This window comes from Mytilus galloprovincialis, chromosome 4 (assembly GCF_965363235.1).
Source record: "Mytilus galloprovincialis chromosome 4, xbMytGall1.hap1.1, whole genome shotgun sequence".
Classification (NCBI taxonomy): domain Eukaryota; kingdom Metazoa; phylum Mollusca; class Bivalvia; order Mytilida; family Mytilidae; genus Mytilus; species Mytilus galloprovincialis.
The window spans coordinates 77,760,392-77,768,506 of NC_134841.1; the positions used below are offsets into that span (position 1 = coordinate 77,760,392).

The window sequence follows — 8,115 nt, forward strand, 5'->3', positions numbered from 1 at the left end:
ACAGGAAATTACGATTCAATTTTTTTTTCTAGGAGTTACGCCCCTTTGAACTTATTTGCTTCAATGTACTTCTGCAACAGTTTGTCATCTCAACTCCTCTGAAACCACACAACAGAATTTCATGAAATTTTGTAGATAATAAGGACATACTATGTTGATGTGCATATTGACAGGAAATAATTATTCAATATTTTTTCTTATACAATTTTTTTTTTCTTACACTTATTTAATTTCTCCAATGACAATGTGGGGACGTGGGGTATGTGAGCGTGCTCACTAAGGTTCTTTAATTTTCGATCAAGTGTAGAATTAGTTAATGTTCTAAATTCAGTAGTTATCAACTGTAGGTCATAAGTTTAGTATATGAGGTGTGTCTGTTCGTCTGATATATATGTCTAATGGTCTTGTTTTTTCTTCAGTAACTTGCATAATGGGTCAACTATAATTGGAATGTTGGTACATGTTTTTGCGAAATATATCTCCGTCTGAAATATTTTCATATGACTGTTACCTTGATTTGACGTCCCAATTACTCACGGGAAGGGGGCGGTCACTTCAATGCTCAATTGATAGGGGTGTCGCTGGGTTCTGTTACCCACCCTTTTCATATAATATAGATCCTAGGAATTTATACCTTTTTATATATTGCGTAGGTAAAATTGTAACCATTTCCCATATTGGTTGGGTTTCGAGGGGTGTGTTGGAAAAGTGGAATATTGAAAGCTGAGATTCTGTGTGTAATGTTTACTTACGGCGTGTTTACTTTCGGCTGTGCAGAAAATGACACCTGCTTTTCATATACAAGTAATTGGAACGTTATCGACCTTTTCATATATATATTTCTGATAGTTTTTCCTACTTATTCCGTTATTTTCAAGCTGGAAAAGGTGACATATCCCAGCAACACGTCCTATCACCTTGTATAGCATTCACGAGTGCACATTTAAATCTCAGCCACATCATTATATTATATATATAATATAGGAATGAAATTCATTATACATTCCTTTTTAATAGTTGTAATGGTAAAATTCTAAGTTTTGTTAGTCAAGCTTTTCGGTAGAGTCGCCTGAAACACCATGTTCATATCTTTCTTGACATTTTTAAACAGCAGGTCTAAATGCGTTAGGGTACCGTTTATGTGCCTAGTTTCCGACGAATATATATGTCACTTTTGTTCGGAATAAAGTTGTTGTACTTGGTATACCATCATCACACTGTTAAAGCATATTACCTGGTGGTTGCTACCACTTGATTTATTTAACCCGATATATTGTAGAGACACGCTGACATTCCAACAAGATCGTCAAAGAGGGACGAAAGATACTAGGGGGACATTCAACCTCGTATATGTAAAAAAAAATAACAGACAACGCAATGGCAAAAAAAAAAGACCAGTAGTAGATATGTAAGCAACTTCAAAGAAATTTAAAACACCATGGCTTCAAATGTCTTTTTAACTAGTCCAGTAGTATATAAAATGACTGAAGATAGCTATAGAAACTTAACATTTTTATTCATCACTTTTGTAAGATCCCTGTCTTTTGTCTTACATCTCAGTAAAATCTGTTTATATTTATAACTGATTGGTTTATTCGTTGTATTCCACCCACTACGAATTTGAGGAAAGACTTGCCGATAGCAGGGACAGATATATCGTTGTAAACCAGCCGTTATTTCGGTCGGCTGGCTATAGAGTACAATAAATTTTCATAATGATATTTTCGCCCTAATTAAGTTCTCTGACACGAAAACAGATTAAAATAATGTTTGGAGATCAACAGCTTAAGAAGCTAATATTTTGAAATATAAACTTCTAAATTTAAAGACCTAATTCTTTTTAGTTTAATTGATTATAGAGGCTTAAAACAAAAAGATTTCTCCCATTGAAGTTGTAGTCTTTGTATAACACTTGCAAAATGGCGCTAGAACCATTCCGAATATCTCTTTTAGTCTTACTTATTTTCATTACTGGTGAGTACAGTTTGTAACTTAATTTTTAATCATTTATCTTTCAACTTTAGCGTTATTAAAGTTTAGAAATTAATACTTCTTTGGAACCATCATCCGTTAACTTATTTAAATCGAGATAATTTACAAATCAAAAACAAACAAGCAATGTGAATGTTTAACCCCGCTACATTCTGTATGTACCTCTCGCAAATATATGTGCCTGTTATATATATGCAGTAGAATTAAATTATCGTTGGCTTCACATTTGAGTTTTTTTATAAATCAAACTTGATGTCTTCGTTCGAATCGTTTCTCATTTTGTCATTTCGGGGTCTTTTATATATAGCTGAATATAATGCATAAGTTTTGCTCAGTGTTGTAGTCAATATATACGGATTCTAATTGTTTCCTAAAACCACGTCTTTTAAAATCTTGTGGATTACTGTAAACCAACTTATTTTCGAGAGTCGCGAGTAGAAAAATAACGTGAATATTAATCGTCGCGAATATGTAAAACTTGGATCTTTCCTTATTAAAGTACTTAAAGTAAAATAGAAAACCGCGAAGTGGACTAAAAAGGCTAAAACGCGAAGAAAAGTATCCGCGAAAATAAGTTGGTTTGCAGTATATAGTTGGATCAATGACATCCACCGTCAATATAAAGGTACATAGGTTAAAAAAAATCAGAGACGAGTGCCTGTGTTGGCATCTGCATATTTTATAAAAACTTGTATCGTATAAATCGAACCTCTCCTGTAAAATCGTTAATCGGTATTGTTTCTCCTAAAAAAAGACAGGTTTTAAATACACACCTAAACAAAAACCCACCACAAACAGTTACATTAAACTGAAAGTTATTGTGATTATTATTATGATTCATACATTGTTGCTTACCTTACGTCCAGTGGCAAATAGTTTATGGACGATATTATCTTATTATATCCAGGGAATTTCTATATTAACTTGCTATATCACTGTGTTTTGAATGTTGTATTGTAGGTTGTTCATGTGGAGATTTCTGTTATTACTACAGCTATGCATCCAGTAGCACAACGTTTTACTATTGTGGTACTGGATGCTGTGGCTATTACTACAGTCGAGAATGTTGCAACAAGTAAGTCTTTTAGTTTCTTGAGATTCTTTATAATTCGGAGTTTAGTATGACGTCCATTATCACGGAACTAGTATACATATTTGTTATGGGGCCAGCTGAAGGACGCCTCCGGGTGCGGGAGTTTCTCGCTACATTGAAGACCCATTGATGGCCTTCGGCTGTTGTCTGCTCTATGGTCGGGTTGTTGTCGCTTTGACACATCCCCTATTTCCATTCCCAATTTTAAGTCTAACATTTTGGTACACACTTCAAGCTTGATTTGATACTAGAGATGTTTTGCATTCTTTTAATATAATTTTCTAGCAATTCTTAGCGTTTCATCATAAAAAACATGATTATCGTTATAGTAAACCCATTTTAAACCCTTAAAAGTAACCACAATGCAATGAACGAAGTCAGAAAATCGTCACTAGATCTTGGTCATTAACTTGATACAACTTTTTAACACTACAGGTGTGAAGATGAATAACATCGTTATAGATTGTTCCCCCACAGAGATGCAACGTATTTGGACATTTGATAATTTGGGAAATAGACCAATCTTTTACATATTTCGGAAATGAAACTCATGAACTGGATAAGATATGATTTTTGTTAACATTTCGATGCACTGATATCTGGACCAGGCCACGAGAGCTTCTGCAGCTGGATCTATATACATGTTCGGTATAAAGCTCTGTTTTGTATGCTGCATTAAAAATGAATGGGTATACAGAAAGCAAAAACAGTGTTTACAAAAATAAACATGTTATTAATGGGAAGACCAAATGTATTATAGGGAAGAATGACATCTTAAATGAAAAATCTTTAATAATGTATGTTATTGACAGAGTGCACACACTGAAATGTCTCGCCTTCTTTACTAATCATTGATAATATGTTGATGGACCTAAATATAAAGCTTTATTACAACTGTCACATAAACTCAACATTAACCAATAAAACGAAACATTGATCAATGAACCATGAAAATGAGGTCAAGGTCAGATGAGCCATGCCAGGCAGATATGTACAGCTAACAATTCTTCAATACAACAAATATAGTTGACTTATTGCTTATAAATTAAGAAACAGACCAAAACACAAACATTTAACACTTAGCAATGGACCCTGAAAATGAGGTCAAGGTAAAATAAAACCTGTGTAACAGACATAAAGGTCATAAAATATTTCCATACACTAAATATAGTTGACCTAATGCTTAAAGTATTAGAAAAATAGACCGAAACTCAAAAACTTAACTTTGACCACTGAACCATGAAAATGAGGTCAAGGTCAGATGACACCTGTCAGCTAGACAAGTACACTTTACAATCATTCCATACACCAAATATAGTGGACCTATTGCATATAGTATAAGAAAAACAGACCAAAACACAAAATCTTAACTATAACCACTGAACCATGAAAATGAGGTCAAGGTCAGATGACACATGCCAGTTGGACATGTACATCTTACAGTCCTTCCAAACACCAAACATATTAGACCTATTGCTTATAGTATCTGAGATATGGACTTGACCACCAAAACTTAACCTTGTTCACTGATCCATGAAATAAGGTTGAGGTCAAGTGAAAACTGTCTGACGGGCATGAGTACCTTGCAAGGTACGCACTTACTAAATAATATAGTTATCCAATTGCTTATTATAAGAGAGAATTTACCATTACAAAAAATCTTAACTTTTTTTCAAGTAGTCACTGAACCATGAAAATGAGGTCAAGGACATTGGACATGTGACTGATGGAAAGATCGTAACATGAGGCATCTATATACAAAGTATGAAGCATCCAGGTCTTCTACCTTCTAAAATATAAAGCTTTTAAGAAGTTAGCTAACGCCGCCGCCGCCGGATCACTGTTCTTATGTCGAGCTTTCAGCAACAAAAGTTGCAGGCTCGACAAAAAATCACAAAGCTGTTCAAAAGTTTCACAACAACTTTAACTTGATTATTGAAAATAATTTGCTGTTCTTGAATTACATTAAGCTAATTTCGTCAGATATTACTAAAGTCTGCGAGCCATATATTTGTCATTACTCAACAAAAATGAGTTGACCAACGATGGAATTCTATCTTGTTCAGGAAAATCCATGGTGTTTTACTCAGTAACTAAATTTGTCAGATAGTATTAAAGTTTGACCACAAATTTTAGCTGAACTGTCTGAAAACTGTGTTGGATATAATATTACTCAGCGGCAGATCCAGCCATTTTAAAAAGGGGGGTTTCCAACTATATGCTCCCATTCAAATGCATTGATCGGCCAAAAAAAGGGGGGTCCAACTCCCGGAACCCCCCCCCCCCCCCCCCCCCCTGGATCCGCCACTGTTACTGAACCGATGAATGAGGTATCGTAAAGATCTGGGTTTGAATGACATGAAACAAAAAACAACCCTACTAATGTCTATAATATGCTAGAGACCAAGGATTTTTGGAAACCAAACACCTCACAATATAGCGTATTAAATGCTTATGGTCAGTATTGTTGAGTGACCTTCTGTTAATTATTTTTTTTCAGTGTTGGAACTATAGCCGGGTCAATTGTTGGAGGAGTGGTTGTCGTTGCTATAATTATTGGAATAATAATTTGCTGTGTCATCACTCATAAGCATCAACAAAAAAGAATAAAACAAAGACAACAACGACAAGGAATAGTAACTATTGGTATGTTCTATCGTCTCATTGTGAATAGTAACTATTGGTATGTTCTATCGTCTTATTGTGAATAGTAACTATTGGTATGTTCTATCGTCTTATTGTGAATAGTAACTATTGGTATGTTCTATCGTCTTATTGTGAATAGTAACTATTGGTATGTTCTATCATCTTATTGTGAATAGTAACTATTGGTATGTTCTATCATCTAATTGTTTGTAATCTTGTTTCCTAATGAGTTCTAATATCATTTTGACAATGATGAGCTACTCTATAAATACCATCTTAACGCTGAATACCAATCTCCTTATATTGATTATTCAGTAGTTAAGCACTTCTATTGGAATTTGATAGGACTGTCATACAAGTGAGAGGTTAAGCTAGCTATAAATCCAGGTTCTATCCACCATTTTCTACATACGAAAAGTCAGGAAAATGACAGTCGATATCCATTCGTTTGATATTTTGATTTTGCCATTTGATTATATTAGGGACTTTCCATTATAAATTTTCCTCTGAGTTCAATATTTTTGTGATTTTACTTTTTTCTAGCATGATACAGGAAGGTCGGCTTCCTCATAAAATACTACCGATTACAGAAAGTTTAAAAATTACACTTATGTGTTCGTTAAAATTAACATTAATAATAGACCAACCAATTACGGATATTATTCGGCTTTAATGTATCAGTGGTATTTTTCGACATGGTATGTTTATGTTGTTATGGTCGACATTGATAAAGCAAATATCGATGTGATTCAATCATTTGTTTTTTTTTGTTTTTTTTTAATTTTAAACAGAATACAACTCTGTTGTTTGCATTGTTTTAATATTTTGTATGAAATTAGTAAAATATTTGATTTTAAGACTTTTTTCAGTAATCCGTATGTTGATAATCTCCAGATTTTTAATTTATAAAATAAGGTATTTCAATTATTTATATTTCTTTTTACTTAGTGCATACCGGTGGAATGCAACATCACGGGATGTCATATTCACACCCGCCACCTGACTACTCTCCTTTCGGTCCTACAGCTGGTGGGCAGATAGGTGGGAACCCGGCATACCCACCTCCATCAACATATGGACAACCACACGGAATGCCCATGACAACGGGAGGACAGGCAACAGGAGGAATGATGACCACATCACACATGGATCCACCACCTTATAAATAGATATTTTTGAAAATGTCATTTGCCTTGCTCCATGTATAGTTTTCCGAATTTAATTTTGTACATAAACTATTTTTACCATTATCAACAATTGTCCCGATTGATAAAGACAATTTATACTAAACGTGAAATTTTCAAGAAAGTTTATACTTGTTAAATAAAAACGTCAATATTTGCCAATTTTTCTTATCTAGGACGACTTGACTATATTAGTGGACTATTTAGGCAAAATGTTTCATAAATGTTGCATGGCCATTTATAAAGGAATCCCACACCAAACACGAAGACTGATTAGAAATACATTGAAACAAGAATGTGTCCATAGGACAGGAATGCCTCACTTACACTATCATTGTCTATGTTCACTGGACCCGACAGTGAAATTGGGGTAAAAACTCAACTTTGGCATTAATTTTAAAAGGTCATATCATAGGGAACATGTGTACTACGTTTCAAGTTGAACTTCATCAAAACCTACCTTTACCAAAAACTTTAACCTGAAGCAAGACAGACAGAAGAACAAACAAACCAAAAACATAATGACAATAAATGGGGCATTAAAACATTGATGATAAACAAATTTTTACTTGCTATTAATCCGAGACCATGACAGCCTATGAAGTACGTTGGTTGTTCCCCCGCCACATTCTGCATGTGACTGTCTCTCAAGACAAAAGCTTGTAGTTGGCATTCACTGTGAAACGGGTAGTTAATTAAGAAACCTCACATTCTGGATTTGTGTCTGTGTAGTAATCATATGCAATATTTGTGTCTATTATAATTATTGATTATTTGAGACATTTGGGTTTCTGAAACAGAATGTAGTCAAAGAACTTGAAATTGGTTATATGATTCGAATTATATTCTATTTAAGAAACTTGTGTGCAATACACTGCATGGGTGGATGCAGGGAGGGGCTGGAGGCCCGGGCCCAGACCCCAGATTTTCATTTCAAACTTGTACACTTATGTGCTAAAGATTGATATTATTTTCTAATACCTTGTATGGTCAATTGCAAATTTCTATATTATGATACCATAACAATATTTATAGCACCTCTACAGTTTTTAACAGGAGTAACATTAGTTGAGTCACTACTAGTGACTTACTAACAGGGCAGGAAATGTTAATATTTCCAGATCAACTGAGTCATGCTTCAGTGATTCCCTAGATAATCAACCAAATTTTTCCTATGAAAAAGGGGGGCAGGCGGCCTTG

At 34.3% G+C, this 8,115-nt stretch overlaps 1 long non-coding RNA gene across 1 annotated transcript; it reads left to right on the forward strand.

Annotated features, from left to right (window-relative positions):
• The first annotated feature begins 1,867 nt into the window (after window positions 1–1,867).
• Window positions 1,868–7,512, forward strand: LOC143070767 (uncharacterized). Its single transcript, XR_012976688.1, has 4 exons — window positions 1,868–1,974; window positions 2,953–3,067; window positions 5,586–5,731; window positions 6,680–7,512. It is a non-coding gene; the product is annotated as an uncharacterized LOC143070767 (long non-coding RNA).
• The last annotated feature ends 603 nt before the right edge of the window (window positions 7,513–8,115 follow it).